General features: G+C 38.6%; 1 long non-coding RNA gene across 1 annotated transcript; it reads left to right on the top strand.

The window, feature by feature from the left end:
- On the top strand, positions 17566 to 24270 carry LOC110406644. The gene is made up of 3 exons (XR_002443538.1): positions 17566 to 18211; positions 21132 to 21302; positions 24076 to 24270. It is a non-coding gene; the product is annotated as an uncharacterized LOC110406644 (long non-coding RNA).

Here is a 24804-nt window from a genome sequence, read left to right as displayed (position 1 = left end):
TTAGGTCTGTGCACTCATAAAGCTTGCTTCCACCTTCCTCCACCTACTTCCCAAAAGTATGTGCATGGCTATTTTTGAGGATTTGCAGCACGTAACTTTCTTTGTGCCTGGCATTGTTAAACGGGATTCACAGACAGGGCAAAAAAAAAACCCACCAACAAACAATTCAGTGCTTCACTGATCCATAAAATCATTATAGGCAGCATTTCAGCTTCAACAAGTGCCAAAAATTCTCCTTTTTTTTTTCCTGAATATAAAAAATAAAGCAGAAACAAAAATAACAAGGCTATTAATCTTTCATTAAGTTAAAGGGATGAAAAGGAATCGCTTAAAGTATCATTCTTTACTTGCACCACAAGATTGGATGCCCCCTGCTAACTTCAAAGGCTCCAAAAGAAGCTGGTTAATATTGTTGGCACAGAACCAGACTGTGGTTTACTTTAGTTTTTGTGATTTTTTTTTTTTTAACGAAAGAAAACATTAAGGATTGGACACTGATTGCTGAGTAACAGCTATTGAAAGGAGGTGCCTTTTGTGCCACTACCAGCAATATGTCAATTTTCAGATGTGTAATAGCTGTTCAAAAAATCACGTCAGTCACTGCATGAGGGCAAAAGTCTCTAGCGTTGTTCCTGTCTGTTCTGTGGTTTCAGATCAGATACAAATCATTACTTTTCGCTGCGTGCCAAAGTGTTCAGACTTGCAGTGGCTTTGGTGAAATATGGACCTGGTCCATCCCAAGAGCCGGATAGAGATAGAGAGAGACACAGAGATAGAGATAGAGACAGCGATAGACCCATCACGAGCCGCCGAGTCACTCACCTGCTGCCCTGCACAACTGCCATTACATTTAATTTCCTGCCCAGCCCCAAAGTTGGTGTCTGTTGAAAACAAAGCTAATTGCTACCGAGTGACATAACTTTGTGGTTACATTTCTTTGTGCAGGGGTTTCTTTTCAGTGTAGTGCAAGCTGTTAAGCTAGAGGTTGTGGTTGCTGCTGCCTGGCAGAGGGTAAATAACAAGAAGGAGGGAAAAGGAAGGCAGGAAGTGCTTGTGATGGTTTGATGATGTGCTGATAGCTTAATGTGCTTGGCTGAGTTGTGTGGTAGAGGCTCATGTAAATCCATGTTCCTCGGTGTGCGTGTGTGGCAAAGGGACAAAACTTTCAGTATATTTTGTCTTCTTTTTCAGAGATAGAATAGTTCAGCCTCCACTGCACAGCCAGCCTTCAGCCTTTTTCTTTATGCTGATAGCCGGGCTTGAACATGTACAGTGAATCCTGCTGGGGACTGAGCACCTCATTTCCCTGGGTGTCCATGCAGCTCATCTTAGGCAAAGTAATTAGAATGCACAGGGAACCTTCCTGCAGCCACACAAAGCTGCCACTTCAGATGCTGTGTTTGTAAGGGGTGATGTGAGGTTGGTGAAATGCAAGCAGTGCAGAAGCAATGACTGCAGAAGCTTGACTCTGCCCATGCAGGGCCAGGGATAGTGGCCGTGTGTGTTGGGAAAACCAAAAAAAGCCAGACATGTCCTTCTACACAGACCAAACAGAAAACCAATCCTAGATGTCATAATTTGCAGACAGTCAGTCCTGAAGTAGCTGAAAGTGTCCTGTAAAAGCAAAGCACTGCCAGTGTTGGGTCTTTCTAATAACAGCCATGATGCAAACTTCTAACACTAGTCCAGACTTCTGCTTATTTGCCATAACTGACTTGGGTATAAAATGGGATGAGAAAGCACCAGCTGAGAATTTCAGTGCATTTTATGGGAATGTTTGGAAAGAAAGGCAGTAGGAGTTTTTAAAACAGAAGCTATAGAAACAGGCTAATGTAATTTGAAGAATCTACTGTATTTGATCTGTTGTCATTCATCCCCCTAAAGCAGCACTACTGGATCTGCACTTTGGAATCCATATTGCAGAATAAATTAGGTATACCCCATTCATCCCTGTGAAGTTCCTTTTCTACTTATACCAGGCTATTAATGATAACAGCTGCAAATAAATCTGTCCACTTTCCCCAAAGTGACATTCACCCAACATCACCCCATCTTACTCACATCCATGATCTCTTCTATCTGTTCCCCCTTGGGCAGATTCAACATTCATCACAAAATTACATTTAATCCAGCATTGTTTGCATAAGGTGTATACGCATCCTTGCATATGCCAAATATGACAGATAACTTAAATTCTTCCTGTCAGAACCCTTTTCAAGGAAAGTTTCTAATAGTGCAGCTATAATGAATAATGTCCCCTTGTCTTCTAATAAACCATTTTATTTGTCTGAGTTAGCCCATAAATTCTTTGGGGCAGGAGAAAAGGGTGTGACCATTATCCCTTTTTTTTTTTTTTTTTTTTTTTTTGCAAGAGGAAGTACGTATTTCCTGCACAAAATAACAAATGGAGCCAGTTTCACTGTTTGTTAAGCAGGTTGCCCAGTGCTTCCTATTATGAGACACCCTTCAGTTGCTTATAGTTCTGCCAAACTGCATGTTTGTCCTGAAACCTCTGATCTCAGCCAAGTGCCACACTCATTTTCTGAGATTATGATGAGGGATAAGTTTGTTGTGTTTTTGTGCTGAAAAATCCTGGCAGACAGAGAGACAATAAAGCTGTCATTTGTCTTCACAGAGCCTGAAAGCATAAGTTATGTTTTTAACGCTGATACTACCGTGATAACTGCCACAGAAATCTCCATTAGGAAACTACAATTGCGTCTCAAGACCTGTTAGTGCAGCAGGTATCTAAGGTACACAAGGCAGGGAGGTTCACTCTGAACACTGGAGGTAATGGGAAGCGTTGAACAGCACAGATCTGTCTCTGTGTGTTGAATGAGGCATGGGTTCTCTGGGAAAAAGAACGTAATTATGTAATTAAGAATTCTGCCATAATGCATAAACAGCAGGAGGCTAATGCTGCTTCATGAGCAACTCAACTGCTGGCATTTTCTTATTTTTAAGTGCTTGTGTTTGACCTGAATAATTTTCTTTTAACTTTTTTTCCTATGTATGTGTAATAAGCAATAGAGCTAATGTAAACAATTCAAAATACAATTATTTCATTTGAGCATCTGTATGAGTTGCATCTATTTGGGATAGAGTGGCTTCTACATAACAAAAGGGATTTCTTCCCTGGAAAATGAAATGTTTCCTTCTCCTAGATTTATCTGATGGGGTTTCCAGTTAGGCAGGACAAGGACTACATTCTCCAAAAGTACATCTTAGCCAGAACCTGAGGAGGGATGCATAAGCAAGTACATCACCTAGACATCCTTTCCTGTTACGGGACTCATGGAATCCCTTCAGCAGGGCTGCTACCCTGGTTTTCATCTGCATCCTTTCCTCTTGCAGAACTGCGATGGGCGCACTCAGTTGTCTTCAGTGGGCTTTGGGTCAGGCCTTGGGCATGAGTCAGAAGTAAGCGTAAGGAAAAAGGGTACTTTAACACCCTGTGTAGGCCAGTTGCATGCTGCATCTTTGAGACTTTTTACTGAGTTTATACTTCACTACATGTAATGTTTTTCACAAAAAAGGTTTCCTAAGCTTAGCTAAGCAAAAAGACAGTTCAAGAGGGGAAATGGTTCGTTCACGCTTGAGACGGCTGTCTGTTAAATGTTAAATTAATGATAAGATCCTAAAAGAGCTGGTCTGAGGTGAGCTTTTTCTTTCCTTTCCTCCACCATCTTTGCTGAAGTTTTCTTTTTTGCTTATAGTGTAGGGGAACACTTCTTCTTCTTCTTTTTTTCTATCACCAACGTCAACCACAGGGTCAGCTTTAATTTGGGTGAGTCAGAAACATTTATCTTTGAAGTTCTCCCGTGCCTGGAAATGAAGTGTTTCTCTTCATCTCAGAAGACCGGCATTTTAAATAATTGCAATGCCAAAAAAAAAGAGGCAATAATAGCTATTTGTTTAACCTGCCTTATAACAGGCCTGATTTATATGTTTGCTGGTACATATAAGATTTTAAGAGACTTCTTTAGTTCCTCTATGACAATGTTTATAATTTGTTTATAGAAAGAGATCTGTGCTCCAGATTTTGCTCTAAACTCTGCTCAGCTCAGACAGTTGTTGCAGCAGATAGACTTGACCTAGTCCTCACCCTGTTTAAGATGTGTTTTATTTTTGCAGGCATTCCATAGTTGCAGGAAGCACTCAAGCCTTAATCTGGACCACTTGTCGGGTAGTGAAAGGGAAAAAGCAATACAGGGAGCAATCCTCTTGAAAAACCATACATGGGTTTTAGAGAGAGCTCAGCAGGTCTGCAAATGCTGTAGGCAGCTTTGAAATCCCCTGTTTGAGATGGGCCAATGAGTCTTTGTTGTTGATGCCCCAAGGGAAAAGCTAAATGTAGTGCACATCACAGTGTGAAAGCATACCAAGAATAAACAGAGATTTTGCATGGTTTGATCTGTACATCCTTTTCCTGCCTCCTTCTGCAGTTTTGGTGGAAACAAAACTGCTTAAAAGATGGAAAACGCTGGAAATATGTTGGTTCTCAGATTGTAAGAGGTATGTCCAAGTTCATCAAGACTTAAATCTTTCATCCTCTCATAGTTTGTGCCCATGGGCAGGAGAGCATGCCATCAGTGCAGCTGCCTAACTGTTCAGAGGGCTGTGCATAGTGGGAATGAGCATATGCTATTCTTGGCTTTATATATTTGGGAATATTAGACATCTTGACATGAGTCTTTGTAATATGCTTGGCTTCTGTGATCTTCTGTTGCTGTACCCATAGTAACTGGACTGTAAGTATGCCTGGTATTGCCAGTGCCCGGCTCTCCTCTATAAGATCTTGCATCTGTAGATGATGGCCTATGGTAAGAAACTCACAACATTCTGAGTCTCAGAGCAAGCAGTCTTTGCTTCCTCTTTCTTTAGTATTTGAACTACCCATTTCTTCTGAGACTGTAGTATGACTAAACGAAAAAGAACGAACCTTAAGTGTACTTTAGAAACACTGCAGTGAAATTTAATTTAGTTATTTTAGTTGGTTTCCTGCTTTCACGCTGATCCTCACCTAACTAAACAATTAGTATTACTAATTCGATAGAAACTCTTTGCAAGATTTCCCACATGAACTAACCTCAGTTTCAAGGTAAGAAAAACATGCAGTGGAGATCAGTGCGGGCACAGAGAACGTTACCCAGGCTGAAGTCAGAGTGACCACAGCAGCTGCTACTTGCAAAATTCCTAACTTTCCTTGAATGAGAAATTTGGATGAAGGAACAGGAAATTCCCCAGAACTGATAAAATAAGAAATTAATTTAAAAGTGTATGATGTGTGCAACTATGGCTTCACACCTTGCAAGAGCACCGTTTTTTTGTGTCTCTGCTGAGCATGGTTCTGCCTTTGATTTCTCAGATGTTGAAAAGGATGTGGGCCCAGTTGCTACTCCAGTCTCTTGTAAACTTTGTGGCGATTTTGTATTTCTCAAAGCTTTATGGAAGCCAGGCACTCACTATACTATACCAAGTCTGTTTTCTCACAGAGTCTGCAGCTCCATGACTTCTGCAGATCTACTTCCCTACTCTCTGGGAATGCTGGTTTTCAAGCTGTATTCATGAGAGCGGATTATGGGAGGAAAACAGGGTTCATTCAGTGGAAGGAGTAGCCCAACTAAATAACCCTTGTGTCATGTGAGTTCTTGTGAAATTGATGCAGAGAAAAGTACTAATGGTTCGAAAATTAATTCTTCTATCCTCTCTTGGGCTTTAGAGTGCTCTCAGATGAGATCTGGGCTATTTAGCTGATGTCTCTTTTTTCTGTTCTGTAATTTAACCATTCTGTGTTCAAGCACATACCCCTGAACACAGAACGTTTGCTTGTAAAATAAGACTTTTCTTCATAGATGTCTTTGGATAAAACGTAATGGATTAAGGGGTTAAATAAAAGGATGGAAGAATTGGAAATAGTTCCTCTTTTGGTATCTTGTTAAGAAACCTTTAACACATGCAAACATCCTAATCTTACCAACCCTGTAAAACAAATGGAAAGTTAATGAAGCAAGCCTCTCAGCCTAATATAAAGATAACTAGCCACCTGAAAAAATGACACGTTGATAAGCAGGTTTCATATTCCTCCACTGGACAGAGCTCCCCTCACACAGTCCTGAGAACAAACCCAGTGCAAGAACCATTCATGCTGCTACTGAGCATTATGTAAGGCTAAATGTAGAATTGAATGGCAATCTTCTCAGAGCATTCTCTTTCCTACGTTGCAGCATACATACCATGATGCATTCCTCAACTGTTGTTAATTTAAGGGGTTTGAGGATGAAAAAAGGAGATTCTGGAAATGTCATGCTGGTCCATGTGGGTTAACTTAAGCTGGGGTATCTGTGTTTTCAGTTTGAGGATTCAAAGTGAGTTGGTGGAAGACTCTGAGATGTTGGTTTTTTTCTATATACTGTTTCTCTTTAATATGGAAATCAAGAGGACCAAGATTTAATATTAGAATTCTGCGCAGCAGATTGTTAGCAATATTATGAAAAATAATTCACATATTAGAAAATAAAAATTAAGGAGTTTTTAGTCTTATGTAGATATAAAATGAAATACTTTGATTGTATACATCTGTATCCAGATAGTTAAGATTTTAGAAAGATTAATTTGGCATTTTCTTTTGTAATGGAAACCTCAGTCCTATATTATTATCTATCCACTTATCTAACTAAGCTCATTGTCTTCAAGCTTTTAACATATGTTCTTAACTATGTTTTCAGGAATCACTGCAAATATCTTCTTTGTTTGTTTCCTCTTATTCCTTTGCCCTTTTGGGGGCTGCCCAATTCTAACAAACATCACTGTACAGAAAGAACATCCCACTGCTCAATTTTTTCTTACTTTGCTGAGTTCTGTTTTCATTTAGACGCATAGTCAAAATTCCATACTTGATCAGACTAGTGCTATAGTATCCTGTCTTTAAGAAGGCTAGTAACAGATGCTGCAAAGGGAGGGGAAAGGAATGCTTTGGTTACTAACCCAGGGGTAACCTGCCTATGGGGAATGATATCTCCCCAAGCCCTAGCAGTTGGAGACTTAGTTATGCCCTGATGTATAAAGCTTTATATCCCCTGAAAAAAACTGCCTTTTTTCTTTCTCTCTCCCTCTTTTTTTTTTTTTTTAGATAGCTATCATAATTTCTCAAAAGTTTTTGTGAAGTATCTAATTCTTCATGGAGTCCCATTAAGTTCTTGCCTCCATGGTTTGCAGGGTGACAATGAGTTCAGTAACCTAATTATGTTCAGTTAAGAAATAGATTTCTTTTTGGTCACTTTTCTTTTTGATCTCTTTCAATTTAATTAAATGGTCATCATTTAAAGTGTACTTTTCCATCCTGAAAAATAAATTCTTCACCATTGCTTCATCATCGCAACCTACCTAGTTCTTTATTTTTCACTTTGAGTAATTACGAGTTTTTACACTGATGAGAGATTGTTTAAGCAACTATCTCACTTACCCGCTGTAGAAACAATATTTTAAACATGCCATTTTCTGCAAAAGAAGCTAGTTCAACAAGTAATTCTTGTCTGTCTTTGATGGATCATTTGCTACATAATGAATTCTGCAGCATCTGATAACTTTATTTCTCATAAAGTAATCACGGTAAAATAATGAGTTACTGTATCATTACTTTTGCTTTGTTTCTCATTGCTTGCCTTTTTCACTTGAAAAAAAGTCCTTGAGTTCTTGATTAGTCTTCATGGCTTAAAGCACTTGTCTTTTGCCAGGTTGAAAGAAAAAATTATTCAGATTCTTTACTTTTCACTCACCGTTGCTCTGAAATAATGAATCGTATCCTTTCCTATAATGACACAAAACATCAAGGGTGGCTTCCTACTCACTATGAAAAGACATAGGTCCATCTTTATCACTGGGATAAAAAACTTGTTAGTATAATCAGCACAGTGGTTCAGGTACGTTAGCCTCCTAGACCTCCTATGAGATAAGCCACAGATCTTAAGAAGAAGAAAGGGATGGAGAAACAGAGATTCATGGGAGACAAAAAGGGGGGAGAAAAAAAGTGATTTTAGATCGTATCAAACAAATGAAAAGTAAAGTATGTTACTATCAGTTCTCTCCCACCAAATTTGCTTCTGCCCAGTTCAATCTTGGCACCACCACTTAGGTCTGAGATTTATTAAAATGCAATGAAGTAACAATTTCTGGAAACTTGGAACCATCCTGGAATACTTCAAGAATTCTTCCTAAAGGGTCTGATCCAAAACCCACAGAAGTAAATGCTTCCCATTGATTTCAGGAGGCTTTCAATTTTGCCATAATCCTGCATCACTGAAATGAATGCTGAACTGGCTGTTGGCAAGGTGTTCAAGAAGTCACTACTGCTGTTATCAAGATAATTTATCATTAATAGAAACAAAATACCACTCTGTGTTTGCTGAAATAGAAACAATACCTCTCTGTCTGATAGCTGTGCACAATTAAAATCATCACAGATTCAAGACTGAAAAGTTTGAAGAGTTAAGATTCATCAAAAATTTGAAAGCTGTACTATTAGCACTAACAGAAAGGGTTTGCAGTTACTTCTCAAACAATCTATTTTAAAAGTATGTGCACTTTTTCAAATGTTATTTCATGTCCTGTTCCTAGCAATGACCTCTACTATCTGTGCTGGACTTAGATATTATTTTTATACAGAAAAGAGATCTCTTTAATCAGCTTAAAAAACATTGTGAACTGAAACAGCTCTTATTTAAAAGTTTAACTTTACTTTCATCAATTTATAATCAGAGTTCCTCTGGTATGTTTGATTCCTGACAAACAAGGATAAAAGTCTTGTGCCCCCATTGCTAATGAGATGATAAAACAGCAGGGATCAAGTTTTTAATTACTACAGGCTATGCACTGGAGAGGTACCAATGATATTTTCTATTGCATGTCTAAGTTGTAACTTCAGGCTTATGACAGTCATGCTGTGTTCCTCTGCCTTTGATGATCACTCATCTTTGTCTCCTGAGAACATACAAAAATTTCTGAGCTTGGATCCTGGGGGGCTTGCAATTATTGCTGTAACCTGGCACAGGTTCCAGTGTAGTACCATTGCTGCTCAGCAAGGATCTGATGTCTGAATGGAGGATAGGACATGCAAAAGATTATGAAGTTTTCTTCTCAAACAATCTGGATTCTCAATTTAGTTGCATGCAAGTCCCTTTAATAATTATGATTTTAATTAAGCTCAAGAATATTTTAATATTGTTTCACTTTTTCCTATCAGAAGCACAATCTATTACCTTCTCATATATAAAGATTACAGCCACAGTACACAGCAATACACATTTTTGGCACAAGGGGACTCGGGTCGTGGAACACACAAGCATATTTTTGGAAACAGTCATTGTTCCTACCCACATTTACAGGCTTGCTGAGCAAGTTTTCTTTCTGTGTATAAGATTAATAGTGATACAAGAGATTTAAATGCATTTTCTAGTAATAAATAGTTACATTATTAGAAAGAGAGAGCTGAAGCAGATAATTTTGCTGACCTACCCTTCCCTTCCCCAGCTTCGCAGATCTCAGCTACACTGATCAATCTGCATTTGGCCAATATTCTTTTTATTCAAATGTTTATTTTCCCTTTTCCTCCACCATGCTGACTTAGATAAGAGTGAATATTTCCTTTGGCTCCAGTGCAAGGCAAACACAAGGAGAGCCACCCATTCTGCTAACATAGACAAAGCAGAGATGAGACAAGAGTGAGGGCATCTTTAGGTTACAAAGAAAGGCATCCCTCTCAGTTGCTTCAGGATTGTATCACTGCTTAGAACACCGGGTATTTGTGCAAAGGAAAAAAATCAGAGGAAAACACAGTGTCTTCTCACCAAGCTTCTAAGAGATTTTATCCTTTAACACAAGGTTTGTTTTCTCATGAAGAATTTGTGAAGTCTGGCCCTAAACACACCTCTTCAAATCAAGGAGAGGCTGTATCAGTGGAGGCCATGTACCTACGAAAGTTTGCTCTGAATCTGCTGCATCTTTTTCCTGCCACATTTGTGGCAAGCTCTGCCTTATTCCACAAAATCGTACAGACATCATTTCCACTAAATTCCCTTATGTTGAAAGAGCACTCTATGGGACAAGTATTTCCTCTCAATTTTGTGTTGCCTTTTCTGTTTAACCACTGCTTGATGTGAGAGAGATATATGTGTACCCAAAATGAAGCTTCAGTTTATACTTCCTCTATGCAGTTAAATCTTAATACAGGGAGCTTTCCATCGGTGGAAGGACTTAAGACCACAGAAATGTTCAAATGGTCACTCCAGCATGAAATGGAGTCACTAAGGGGGAAAAGAGGAGCCTGGAATCAGGAGTGGGAGGTCCTCCATGGATGTTGATCTAGAAAAAATAAGGAAGTGCTATTTCTTTATCTGAACTTGAAGATTTTGTAGTAGCATCATTTGAGTAAAGAAAAAAAAAACAAGGAGGTGCCTACATGCAGAGATGTTACAAAAAAGTTAGTTTCTGCATGAAAGCAAACTAAGATATTAATTTCAGCAAGAATTGTGTATTCTGATCTGACTTGGATTCTCCAGAGATTGCACGTCAGACAAACACTACAAAAACCAAGAGACCTGATGACCCACTTCTCTCTAGCTTGAGGATAAAACCCAACTGCTTTATGAGCCCTATCCAAACTGGCTGTAAATAATCATTCTTAAGAAAAACAGAGTGGTAATACTAACTTCTGAAAGTACCTCACAAATCTGAAAACTTCTGTTAAATAACCAACCACGATTAATGCACTTGGCTGCAGAATTCAATTACATTTTAAAAGCAAATCGTGAAGGAGACTTCATACTTGTTTTCTTTTACTACTGATATGACAGATCAAAAATATTCATGTTACAGCTACTGACTAGAAACCAAGCACAGCTTAAATGCATTGATCCAAGGAATAGACTATAGTTCTGTAGGGGCTATCAACAACACTGAAGAATTGTACAGCTCATATCAACTCGAACCAATGCATAAACAGAATCAAGAGACATTTAATATACTGTGTAATAGAACATGAAATGATGGTGACCATAAAATGTGTATAATCTAAACTGCAGAAATTACTCCATTTTAATGATCTGTTCCTTAAAAAGAAAATGTAAAGTGTTTAAAAGATTTAGCAAAACTTGTGCATAGATTGTATAAATCATCATGGGTATCAATTATATCTCAAAATAGTGTACAGCTCTTATAACATCAATGACTGCTTTTAATTTCAGATGCAGTGTAATTTTCTTAATTTTAATGAGTCTTTTTCTATTATAGGATTAATTGGTACTGAAGCTGAAGAGGCCAAAAGAATTTTGAATTAAAAGAATTCCAAAGACATTCGTGAGGCACACAGAACAGCAGACTGTTTTGGAATACATTGGTTTTGGCTCAAATGCAGTTCAACGTACTTTCTCACTCAATAAGACATCTCATGGGATCATGTCTTTTTATTCAGAATTGTAGAAGGTAAATATTGCAAATAGCTACAAGTGCAAAGCTATGGCAAATTCCTGTCTCTATAAAAGGCATTTGCATAACTGAAATTAGGACATTACATCGTTATAATCCTTAACGTAGAGATACCTCAATAACAATAACTCTTTTAAGTTCCTGTATGTATTTGTAAGTCCTGTTTGATTGACTTGCTGTGTCTATAATAAGCATGTACTACTGTAATAGCAGCAATGTAGCAGCCAAATTTCATCAGGTAGGCAAACTATTAAGTGACATATTATATAAAGGTCAAAGAACCACTTGGAATAATCCTCAACCAAAAACAAAACCCAGAGCATTCTAAAATATTGAAAATGTTTTATTAAAGAATGATAGAATGCAGTTTACTACAGGCCAGAGTGGAGAACCAGTGGTTTGAGAGGTTACATCTGTCCATATTGTGGGTGCTCTAGTTTTTGTCCCCTTCTTTGCCTTGCTTACCCAAAGGTTGATCGTGGTCAACAACTTGCTACCTACGTTCAGAATTTTTTTTAGTTTGGCCCATTCTTTGGCTACTGGTCACCAGCGAAGTCTAATGTGAGACAAAAAGATGAGTGACTTTACGACCACAAACAATTTATGGGAAGCAGCTGTTTTTTTGCAATCATGTGAAGTGTCAGTACAGGCATTATTCAGTCTGGAAGGTGGGCTCTGGAACACAGAAAGAAAGGAGCATAAGGAACCTTACACATCCATTATGCTAAAACTATGCCAACCCAAAGAGTTCTTGTTTACAAAGAAGTGAACACAGCTCTTGAGGCTACAGCTGCATCTCACGAGTGATTTCAGTATGCTGAGGACAGAAACATCAGTCTTTGGAATCCCATTTTCTTCAGCAAATTTCTTTCCTGTGACTTTTCCATGAAAAGAACTGTAGTGTATATCAATAACATTATTTTGCTTATACAAAAGGAAAACTAGATAATAGGTGCTTTTAATGTCAAGAGGTTTGTATTGCTTTTCTCCTACTGCTGGGTGGCCATGATATTTAAGTCACAAACGGGCAAATGTCAAAGCAGATCTCCTACTGTGTCTGACTCCTTCTAATAATTAGGTGCTGTTTTATTGTTCTGTGGCTTAGTTGTGAGTACAGCTGTCAGCTGACATAACTGGTAATGGCAGGACCACATTCCTTATAGCTAGACAACTCCCTTCAAAATTCAGGACATATTTGCATCCATCAGATTTGCAGTATCAGGTTCCAAACTATAGCTGTGCACAGCAAATTTATATCTAAACCTACGTTACTGCACTCTTAAAACATACATATTTAACCCCACTTCCCCCTTCCTCCCCCCCCCAAAAAAGAAAGAAAACAAAAAGGAAAATAAAGAGGATCAGAGCCTCCATCCTGCTAAAAGCATGCTTTGTGCAGCTTTGGAAGAACCAAACAACTTCATGGCCCCACTGGGAGCTCTCCCTTCCCTGGAATTGCTGTACAGCATAACCCTGCTCTACTGGTTTTAGCTCCCTTCCCTCTCACACAGGTCACGGACAGTGCAGGACAAGGACAAGGAAGCAGTGAGCACTGCCTGGGTCCCCAGTGGACCTCTGGAGAAAGAAACAATTAACATAATTTAGCAGCTTGCTAAAAAAGCAAGTTAAAAAAAAAAAAAAAAAGACAGCTGCAGAGGTTGTTGGGAGCATGTGTGTAGGCAGAGGGCTCACGTTTATATTCGCCCAAGGGGAAGTTCAACAGCTGTATGCCTTGCCTGTCTTGGTGCTGTCTGGAAGGTGCTTTATCGTCCTATCATCCTTTTTCAGACACACTCCATAGACTCCTGTGATACTTGGAAGGGCAAGAAATTTCTTTTGGGTCTGATAGCTAATGAGGAACGACCTCCCCATCCTGACATACTGGTTCTTCAAAGGCTTCAGGTGGCAATGCCAGTTCAGTGCCAGCCAGAAAAGCTTGCTCTGCTGGGTGAAGGGCCCTAGGGAAGCAAGGGTTTGTTGACATAGAGCAGTAGCATTGCTGGGCTGTGCCAGCACCTGCCCTGCTTAAGGTGCTTCTGTGCAAGCTGTGCTGCAAGGACACAGGCGCGTGCTCCCCAGCACCATCCCTGGGCAGGCAGTGGGTGGCACACAGCCATGGTCATTCCAGACAACCCTTCCATGGCCTGAACCTGTCTAGATAGCAACGAGAACAAAGCAGGGATGTATGAGCTGCCTCACCCCTCTGACACGGGGTGATGTGCTCTGGGTTGTGGTGAGATGTGGTGAAGCAGCCTTCTTCAGGAGGTATTTCTGAAAAGGAAGATGTTGCTTCTTGCTGCTCCAGCCAGGAGGTGCACACAGGTCTAATGCTGCAGGATTTGTAGCTCTTCATGTACTTAACACAACGCATCAGTGATGTTCTGCACAAAACCTTTCCTGTGGCAGCTGTCAGGCTTGTTGTAAGCTGCAGTGGAGAAACCAGTCAGGACTTGTGGCTTTCTTGGGGAAAGGATTGTTGTGAGCATTGTTGTGCTTCTTTATTCCAGAAAATCAAATTAACTCCTCTCTATTCCATCTTCTAACAATAATTTCCTGCAGCAAATGTATCGTCCTTCCAGCATGGAAAATAAGGCAAAAATAACTCATTCAAAGCTAGCAGTATTTAGGAAGAGCATTTAGAAAACATTGAATCTGTCACATCTCTGTCCCTAACCTTTCTTCAACAAAACCTTCTTTTGTATCAGTGGCACCTTTTCAACAGAGAATGTATGAGCCACAGCTTGTTACTGGAGGCAGAAATTATCAGAGAAAGTTAACTGAGAAGAAAAACAACAAATAATCTATCAGTAAGTATTAGAGGTTTATTAGCACTTGCATACTGACCCTGATGAAGATGTTAATTCTCATTAATGGTTATTTGAATAAGTGGGAAAAAAAAAAAAAAGGAAAAATAAGGCAAATAAGATATTTTATCTGCTTTCTGAACGCTGCTAATCATTCACCCCACTTCTTGTCAGATAAGAAAGTTCCAGCGGTGGCTATTTGTGAGATACTTAATGCAGTGAGACTTTTAAAAAATTATTTTTGCCCAGGAGACAAATGTGTAACCATATGATTTTTTCCCCCTGCTATGTTAAAAATGCATTTATATTTTTTCAAGCACACCCCGATTAAAGAGGGCACATCTGTTTTAAGTCCTTCTTTATGAAAATTACTGAGCTTCCTCTGAAAGCTTATCTTTTAATTTCAAAATTCTTTGTAGCAATAACTTAGATAATAACCAACCATATTTCTGTCTTCTTTAGGAAAAAAAAAAAGAGAGAGAGAGGGAGAGAGAAAGAAAGAACCATTTTGAGCTTTGAACTCCCCCTCCCTCCCCTCTCTGGGTCTCCTTTGAAAAGGCCCCCCTCATTTGCGTTTAAAATGGATGTTTCATACTGGTTGATTAGTGTTAGTATGGGATACCAGCCGCTCTGAGCCCAAGGCTCAGCTTGAGATCTGCGGATTATTCATCAACTTCCCCGGCAGGGGGGACCGTTTCTCACTTTCACTGCACAGCAGCAAAGTGTTCAGCTTTGCTTTTTAAGATTTTTTTCCCTTTTCACAAACTTTCTTTTTTTTTTCCTCCTCCCATGAAGGGGTTACTTGAGTGTACATAACACCAGATCACTTTTTAACACCGAACCTCCCCCGCTCCGACTGGCTTTCTTGCTTTGAATAGCACATAATGGATAGGGATGTATTTACCATATGTCTGTCTAGTTACAACCATTGTTTAAGGCAAAGATCATTTAAATATGTAAACCGAGACTTGGAGAGCACTTGATCTTATCATTACATTAGGGCTCTATTATAGCATCTCACTTTTTTCTTTTTTTTTCCTTGCATCTCACTGACGCTTTTATTTTCATATGTATTAGGTTAGAATAGGTGTAGAGGACATATGTTAGGATATGTCTGTATTAACAATACTCCAACAATGCTTATTATCATGGCATTCAGCATTTAGAGCACCAAGTCTGAACAGAACTGTTATTTGGTGTTGGCTACCTGTTTGTTTGTAATACCTTATTGTTGTTAATAACCATACCTACAGTGATAATGCTTCAGAACCAAGGCAAAGGGAGTTTTCCCTGCACAGAACAAAAGTAAATAGCACACCATTTTGTGTGCCTAAAACCTAGTCCATTTTTGTGTTATCTGATCTCACAAAAGACGAGATCCCAACAAATGCGAGGTCTCAGCTCTGTAAGACATTATGGATATGAGAATACAATGGCAACATGAAGTTTTTCTACTTGTGTGCATACACATATTCCTTTGCTCCTTTGTCTCCAGCTGCCTTTAGGCATTCATTCTTCCTTGAACACAGTGAATAGATATGGAGTTATAATGGCTACAAAAGGGCCCAATTACTTTCTTTTTGCTTTAGCCGCCTAAAACAGGGATGAATCTTGATAACAATTTAGAAGAACCTATTGCTGATAGAAAGAAACCAGCACCTGCAGAATATTACCACACTAACAGCATTCTCCAGAATATTCTTGAGATATGGTGCTCACTGTATGAACTGATGGAGTCCAGACAAGAAGATCAAATCGAAATCCCAACATTTAGATGGCAGAGACTGACATACTAAGACCCAGGATGATTTGGTACAATGTTCACAATCGTTAATTTATCTTTAAATTAACAGCTATCATGAGATGATTTTTTCCTTTTGTCTCCTGCTCTCATCCCTCAGGAACAAAAAACAAAGACATATTTCATTTGGTACTTTTAGTGAATTATGTTTCTCCTCCGGGATGTTTTCCATCTGCCTACAAGAAGCTTAGTAGGAGTAAGAGATACAGCCCAGCAAAATGTTGACTTAGGAAATAAGAATTTCTTTGCACCCATCTGGGCACCTTGAGTTGTCCCCTCCTAGAGAATATGAAGTCATGATGCATTTACCCTCAGTTATCTTTTTGTTTCTGAACATATGCCTCATGGCTGAGTTCTCTCACCATGAAACCACGGCATGTAAAAGTCAGACGTGCTGAAATTAATATTGTCTCTATATTTAGGACCAAAATAATGGACAGCACTTCAGCATATTTATCAAACAGTATATTTCTCATCATTTTACATTTTTATTTTACTGAATAAAGAAAACCTGTGTCATGTATCATAAAAATAATTCTTCGAAGTATCTATGAATTATCTTTCTTGGCAGGGGTGTTCACTGTTGAACTTGATCAACAACTTGTCAGAAATAGGTGAATGCAGCACTGAATCTGAAGGATACTGCACGCATCAAGTACCCACTACAATGATGCTTATGTGATGTACATTGTAGGATCCGTGTGCAACTGATAGTGCTGAATTATACGATGTCTTCAGCTGGCTCATGAAAACCACAACAGTGCCTCAAATAAGTGTTTTCTACTCTTAATTAACACGATAGTTTAACAACACAAATGGGTTTCTATCTCCTCTGTTAGGTCAGCTCTACAGCCTCTTTTCTTTATAAGAGCCCTGTGACGGGTAGCATCGTGGATCAGATCCCAGCCCAGAATGGATTTTAAACACAAGGAAAGTGCTACATCTTCAAATTAATGTTATAGAGATCAGGATCTTTACTACTGCACTGAACGCCTTCTTTTCCCACCGAAGTCTATTGTGAATCCATGCAGCACAAGCATTTATAACGTGGTCCATCAGGCTACGCTCCAGCATTTTAAAAGTTAGCCAAAATAAAATTTTATAAAATCATGGCCTGAAAATGTTCCAAGGAAAGTGAGTGAAATGGTGACAGATGTTTTGTGTGTAGGTAAATATAAATTTTGTTTAAGACAAAACGTGTCAGTATGATTTAAATTCAATCGCAAAATTAAATATTGGGATTTTTAAATCATAAAGCACCATTTGGTCCTTAAGGTATCTTCAGAATAAAGAAAATAACTCTGGTATTTATTGTTTTGCTTCAATTTACATTGGTGCTATAAGGAGCTGACAAGAAATGATGACAAATAAGCCATTGTAACCCTTGGGGAGTTTATTAGGTCATTTGTGTGACCATTGAATAGAGTCATTTGTTACCCTCAGGTGTTTGAGAGTCTCTTTACCCTTGGGAAAGGAATTTAACAAAGGAGTGTATTTCAAAGAAGGCACTCTGTGTTTTCCACCCTTTTTCTGAAGTGTTTTCAAACACACTCCAAGCTAAAAATTCTCAGAAGTGAGAAAAAGAGGTATATATCAGACGACCCCTGAAGCAGCTGACAATCCCAGGGAGCAGAAGATAGGGTCAGATTCTAGATGCTTGAATCCCAAATACATTTTCACCATAGGAGGCCCTGATTTATTTTTGCCCTACCCACTGGTTGCAAACTTTGAAATGCACAATACAAAAGCATTGGACTAATGCCCTACTTGCATTTTTTTATTTGGCTGAAATGTGACATGTCTTGTTTTTTTTTGTCTGGTTCCAAAAGACATTGGTCAGGTCCTTTGTTGTGAAAAGACATTGCATCTGCCTTAATCTATATATCTTCTTAATTAAATAAAGGATTAGCATTTGTTTAGGCTATAATAAAACAAGTTGTCAGGCAATATCAATATAGGCATCGTAAGGAATCTGCTAAACACAAAATTAAGAAAAAATTAACTATTTTTCTAATTATCATCTAGGTGGTTATCTGGCGTGAAAGCAATGGTCCAGACAATCTCTCCAGTCCAAAGAAGAGTAAGAAGGAAGATGAAGGAAAAGGAAAACTGGAAGTGAATCTGTGTATGTACATTTAATTTTTTTTACTTCCTTGAATAGTTGCAATGAAATTTTACTCATGATTCCTACCTGAAATGCTAAGAGTAAGCAGTTCTAGCATCACCCAACTTGCACATTGTTCAGGAGGTGCTATCCAATGAGTTCACTAGCTCATTAGTTCTGCTTAATTATGATACTTAGAGATGAAAATCTGTGGAAATTAAAAGGTTAGTAGTGGCAATGATGAAATAACAACATAGTCTTACTGAGTAGTGAAAATTTGCAGTGTGGAACTCCTGAACTAAATAAAAACAGTTGATGTAGACCAATTAATGAACAAATTTGTGGGTTTTTTTGTTTTACTTTCTTCCATGCTGACTTGCTGATGGGCCCAAGGCAAGACCAGTCCTCTTTGTTTCAGGAAAAGCAGCCTTTTTGTTCAAATTTTGCTTAAAATATCTTGTGTTTGTAGAACCTATCAGAGAAGTGAGACAGTGAGAAATAAGCAAATCACAGAGTAAAAAAAATGCAAATACTAGATTTGGATCAGGGAGCTGACACAAGGACAGTAGTTAAGACCTGTGCCACTTAGGCAAAGATTCCTAAAATTGGGCACGTTTGGCTGAAATACGGGCAAGTGCGCTAATGAGATTCATCACTTGGGCCAGAGATATCCAGGGAACTCGGAACCAGAAAAGATGGCTGTTAGCAGTTACATGCAAATATTCAGTGTAATAATAGCTCACAAAAAAAAAATAAATAAATAAAATAAAATAAAAAAATCCATGGAATTTAGGATGATCCTTAACATAATCAGCGTCAAGATGGGGAAATTGTGACATTATCTTTTAATCTCATCTCAAAGCACTGCACTAATTTCTGGCTATCTCATCAGAAAGGTATGGGTAAGTTTTCATTAAACTGCACTGAAAAAGACTGTGATTTTAGAAGCATAGAAATTTTATTCTTAGGTTATATATTGTAATCAAGAGAAAACTGGAATGGTCTCTTGTGGGACAGTGATCTATCTTCATGAATTTGGCTTCATTAATCATAAAGGATAAATCTTACGGATTAAGAGTTGTAGTTCATTTTAAATTAACACTGATCAGTCTTTTAGCACCACTGCTCTATCCTTTGCTGTGCCGCTAACAGTATAGAAAAGCTACCAATGATTCCAAGGTTTTTATGTATTGATACAATGACTGATTTGTATTTCTTTGCCTGTACAGTCAGAAGTCCTTGTTGCTGTATGGCCACAAACCTGCGTTTAGTGGGAACCATTTTAAAAACTCTTTAAGAGCTTAGAATAATTTTGTCTCCTTCTAAAAAATTCACTTTAAAATGTAGTTAAGACTTCAAAGGGTTGGAAGGTGGTGCTTTGAGTCATACTGGGAGGCTGGAAGGTGTCACTGTGGTTTTACAGTGCCCACCAGTCTCCTTTCCATGGTGCAGTGTCAGGCAGGAGTTAACTGTGTGTTTGAGGAAAACAGAACAAAGCAGTGTGAAAAAGAACCTGTTTTCACATCTTTCAGAATTCTGGATGGGGTTTCGTTTTCCTTGACAGAAGCTTGAATGTAGTGGGGCATTTTTGGCCTATGTTTTTTGGGAGCTGACCATTGCCTGTCTGTGTGTACACAGCACATAATAGCATAACACTGTCTGTTCTCACCGGGTGCAGGCAGGCAGGGATTTGTGCATTCCCAACACCCTTCACAGTTGGTTATAGAGGTTCCCACACTATCTCAGGGATGGTCCTGCAGATTTGGTCACTCCAGTTCTTCTGCCACTGAAAAGACCTACTTCAAGTGGTTTATAGCTCCAGTGGAAACTACAGGAGGATTTCAAACTTTGCACCTGAGTTCAGCAAATAGAAACTCAATGTAATAAAGATGCCTGGCTATGGGCCACAGTTCCCTTTCATAGTAAATAGGACTCAGGAGTCCTAAAAAGCCAGTGCATTGAGCCAGCATAAAGTCTGCATACTGGACTTGAATCCACCTGCCCCTTTCTTTGCATTTATAAGGATGGATGCAGGCTTGACTCAATAAAGGAGAGCTTTGCAGAGTAACAGTAATTCCCTCACCATGTTGCCTGCAGTGCATGCACTAGTACATGCCATGGAGGAGACTACAGGTGTTTTTTGTACTGTGAGTTATTTGCTGGTCTTATTCAGGGCTGCAAGGGTGCAGTCATCCACTTAGACTCCACCTTGAACTCTCTCAAGCCAAGCATCTTCCAGCTCTTATCTATCTTGAAACAGCAGTGTCCATCGTTTTTGATCACACAAGTCAGGTGGATCTTTCATGAAGAGAGCTGATGCTTATGGCTCCTCTTTTCTCTTTCTTTTTCATTTCTCTGTTGGACTCACTTTGCTTATGTTTCACAGTTAATTCATGCAAATAAGCCACTGCATGCTTGGAAGTAACTCCTGATGAAGAATGGCTGATGTTAGGTTGCCCTATGGGAATTCATGCAGCCCACATACCTCTTTGCTTAGGCTGAGTTTGAAAGCACAGATAAATTCAATTGTCAGTAGGTGGATGTTCTAACAGTGGCAGCTGCTTATTCCTGCCTACTGCTCATACTTGGTTTCTATCTTTCTCACTGACCTTTCAGTGTCTTTCCCATGTTATCATGGAAGTAAGCCACAGAGTGAGTGCTTCTAACTTGGAGAGTCTTGTTTGCTCCTGAACTGCCTCTGATGCAAAGAATCTGACAAGTTTTGTCAAGGCAGTTTTGTGCTGGGAAAGTAAAAAACAGTAACTTGGAGTGCCTGAGGTAATTTATAATCAGAAAGTTCAGTGCACATGAAACTAGGCATCTTCAGTAAAAGGCAGCATCTAAGCAAGTTATTCTAGTATTGCAGTTTTGTATTCAAATTCTATGTCGTATACTGTAAATACACACACAGATTCTGTCTGCTCTCCCTTCACCTCAACAGAACCCAAGATGACAAAAGTAACACCAGATCTTGACAATCAAATATAGGAGGAAAATATACAAATCTCCTATTAATGTCTGTCGTGAAAACTTGTGATGACCTGAAGAGCGTCTGTAACTATTGGCCAGGATCATAAATCACCCATCTACGTGGAATCCCACAGAACTGAAGGTCAGTAGAGGCATAAATGTCCCTCCATGTTTTGATAGCATTGTTGCACTGAATTCACAAGCATCCTAATTAAAACCTACTGCCTTTATAGGCAGCCTATGATAGATTCACTAGAACTGTGAAAACAGACATTTGTTTTTGCTTATGTAGACTGCAGAGAATAACACTTCTATATGTGATTCCCACTTGTACAAAAGCTATATGAAATATGCCTTTCTTATTTCCAAAATGTACACAAGAAAGCCAAGTTTTCAGGAGCAGTAATCAATCTTAAGCATTATATTTTCTCTGGATCGCTTACAGTAATGAAGCGATAGAATGTGATTAAATGCTGCCACTTGTGGAAATGTTTAAATATACATGGATAAATGTAACATCGTTTGCAAAAGGTAAAGGAATACTAAATGTTCACTTTCTATTTTCTGCATAAATACGATAAAGAGAGTTGCTTTCATGCAATAAAATGTTCAGGTTAAACTACTATGGAAACAGAATTCAGGGTATATGGTTTGGTTGATGCACCTACCCAAGTGTAGAAGCCATGAGAAACCTGCTTGGTACTTAGTCGTGCTCTTCCACTCTTTTCAGCCATGCAGACCAGACTCTATTTGCAGGGACTGAGGAGCAAGGTGATTTTTCTAATGTCCTAGCACTGCTGAGAGATTTGCTCTGCACTTTTGTAACTAAAGATATCACTTGTGGATTTGTGTTCCTTGTTCTGATGAGAGCATACCTGCCAGATAACCAAAAATTTGACCAGTCTTGCAGAAAAATTACTGGAGTAGCGTACTGAAATTGTTACTTCACTTGCTTGGATAGTCCTAAAGATTGTGGCTGCAGATCTGATAATTTCAGTAACAATGCTGTGCACAAAGGAGTAGCAAGGCTGTCCTCTGAGACTGGATCAGTGACACCAGTACATAAACCAGCGCTGTGATCCTGTGAAAACACTGTGCTGCAAGTCCACTTGTTCTCATGCATGCATAGCACTGATAAATGTTTCAGTAAAAACATTTCAAAAGTGATTTTGCGACTTAAGAAAACATACTTTAGCAATTACAATTTCCTTTACCATGAAACCAAATTCACTGTACATTACAGCTTTAAAGCTGAGATCTAAGGTTCAGATCAACTCTTTAATCCTAACTGTGGCTTCAGGTACTTCCTGATATTTATGAGAAATGCTTCAGGCCTGCAGCTGGGCTTTGAACAAAAAAATAATGAACTTCGTTGACTGTGAACAAAGTTCCACACTATTTTAAAGAAAGTCAAGCTATGACATTTTTTAATCCAACACTAAATCACGTAACCCAAATTCTCTGCATAATTCAGGAATGTTCAGAGCAATAAAAAGACAATTAGATCAAACCTGCTTGTTAATGAGCTGAAATCAATCTATCTGAAGTTGAGAACTTTCGCCAGTCTTTCTCCTGAAATACATCCCATTACTCTTTGGATGAATGCAATACTTTTACTGTGTAATACCTCATTGAAAAGACTCCTTCACTTCCATTCCAATGTACTCCATATGCTAGCACTCCATCTCCTCTTATAACTTAAAAATTAGATAAAAAAGAGCAATACAACATCTTACAGAATGTCATACTTATTCATGCAACAAGTTTTACAAACCATTTATAATAGGTCCTGTTTCTGTCTTTTCAATGTGACCTCTCCATTCAGTGTCACTATTTATTCAGAACTTATGTCAAATCACTTCTTGCTCACTTTGCTCAGGATGTGGATGCACATTAGATGTCAGCTAGGACTGATGTGAATTTGTAATGGGCAGAAATTAACAGAAAACAAAGTTGAGTTGATACAGCATGGGAAATTTTGGCAGGGATATGATGGATCACAAATAAAGAGGCCATTTTCTTTTCAGGAAAAGAGGGCTCAGGGTGCTGTCTGACAAAACAGGGCTTGGAATGAGCAGTGATGATAACTGTAGTGAACAGATAACCCGGTAAACAGAGAGCACATGAAACAGAAAAACAGTTTTCTTCTATTGAAGCAAAACAAGCTGTTGTCAAGAGGAGCAGGAGAGAGTCCTGTGCAGTAGCTGAGAAGAGAGTTGATGAAGTGTTAGGAGAATTCCTGAGAATAAAAGTTTAGAGAAAAGAAGTAAGAATCTTAAGGAAAAACAGAAATTAGAGATGAAAAAATAGACTAGAGAACAGCAGAGAAAATACAAAGCTGAAAAATTTGTTTTCTGCACTCCGAAGAGAAAATGCATGCACTGTATTTGTTACGTAGAGAGTTGGGTATTATCTCCTTAGTAGCAGATTTTTTCCCTAACATGCCTTTTGCTTTCTGTTTTGGTATGTAAATAATAGCTTCCCAGTCCCCCATACTTCACTCTAGGTAGTATAGACACCAGGCCTCACTGTGCAGGCTGATCAGATCCTCTACCCCAAGCATAATTATAGTAAATTAAATGTGACATTAAGAATTCACATTGAGATGAAGCAAGACTGTTAGTTCATGAGATATTTCAGATAGTAAGTCAGTTTTTAAAACCTTGCCTCTCTTGTTTTATTAAAAAAAAAAAAAACGAATGTAAAAATACTGTGATTTAGATTTGTGAGTTCTTAATAGTTATCATGGGAATGTGAATTTTAAAGTTTAATTTTGGGCAATTCCTATCTGATTTTTTTACAAAATATTTAAAAGGATTTAGGCCCAACACGTTGGTCTCTTGAGAACATAGCCACACACGACTTATTGTGTTCTGTTGTGAGTTGTTCCTTTATTTTTATTTCCTTCATCACAGCAGACAATACTTTTACATCTGATATCTTGAAGTGTTGCCTTTTCTGGGGATAGAACCAAAAGAACTATGGATACCTGAACCTGCTGTTACAAAAGGAGAATGAAGGTTACACATTCAACTGACACTGCTCGGAATGTACGATATGGTTAAATGTTATGCTAAAGGTACTGAAGTGAGCATATTTTTCACTGTATGCATTCAAATCATTTATTTATTTACCATTCAGGATCCCAAAGTGCTGCTAACTACACAAGTTAACAGCTGTCTGCTCATACAGTTCCTGGCTCCTACCTCCTCAGGCATCTTTTTCCTGTTTATACTTGTACATCAGATGGGCCTTTGGAAAAATCCCTGCTTTTCTTTTGTTCTGTTTTCTTTGTTCTGTTTCCATGCAGTCTTTTCCCCTTTGGAGATGACATGTATGGGAAATGGCTTATTGTAGCAACAGGAGACAGAAGGCAAAAACAACTGCATCATGGGTAAAGCAAACATCAAAGCAAAGTGCAAGCCAAGTAGCTGTGAAAAAATTATTTCGTATGTGATATTTCAGTGTGCTGAAGTCCAGCACTGGTAGATTTTTTGGCAACACAGAAAAAATAAAACGCAAGCAGCTACCACTTTCAAAATCTCGTTTTTCTCTGCATTTTTATTAAAACCAGACAATATTATGGACATGATGCACCTGTTGCAGCTGGTGCATTGCCATTTCTATCTTTTCTAAGATGTGAA

This window comes from Numida meleagris, chromosome 14 (assembly GCF_002078875.1).
Source record: "Numida meleagris isolate 19003 breed g44 Domestic line chromosome 14, NumMel1.0, whole genome shotgun sequence".
Classification (NCBI taxonomy): Eukaryota; Metazoa; Chordata; class Aves; order Galliformes; family Numididae; genus Numida; species Numida meleagris.
Note: the sequence above shows the minus strand (reverse complement) of the source record. Positions and strands in the feature narration are given on the sequence as shown.